The sequence below is a fragment of the Penaeus monodon genome, chromosome 23, assembly GCF_015228065.2.
Source record: "Penaeus monodon isolate SGIC_2016 chromosome 23, NSTDA_Pmon_1, whole genome shotgun sequence".
NCBI classification, from domain to species: Eukaryota; Metazoa; Arthropoda; class Malacostraca; order Decapoda; family Penaeidae; genus Penaeus; species Penaeus monodon.
This window is the reverse complement of record NC_051408.1, coordinates 4492367-4492638: the sequence shown is the minus strand read 5'-3', so window position 1 is coordinate 4492638 and position 272 is coordinate 4492367. Positions and strand designations below refer to the sequence as shown.

The 272-nt window shown below is 45.2% G+C and overlaps 1 protein-coding gene across 1 annotated transcript in view; it reads right to left on the bottom strand.

Annotated features, from left to right (window-relative positions):
- The window catches only part of LOC119587742 (UDP-glycosyltransferase UGT5-like), a gene marked incomplete in the record, with an annotated part of 10276 nt that overhangs the window by 8994 nt on the left and 1010 nt on the right, over positions 1-272 (bottom strand).

Below are 272 nucleotides of genomic sequence, written 5' to 3'. Positions count from 1 at the left end.
AGTGCGTCGGCGAAGGGTAAATGGAGAAAGGTAGATAGGTTTAGGGCCACAAGTAGATTGGGAGATCGCTGCAGGGAAGCATTGCAAGCTCGACAGCGAAGGTAGATAGGTAGAACTGCATAAAGAGAATAGGTAGATATATACCCACGGATAGGTAGAATCACACACACACAGTTAATTAAGAAGAACAACACAGGTAGACATTGGGAACTGCAGAACAACGCAGAACAGAACTTGAACGAGCAAAACGACACACGTAGGACAGGTAATTC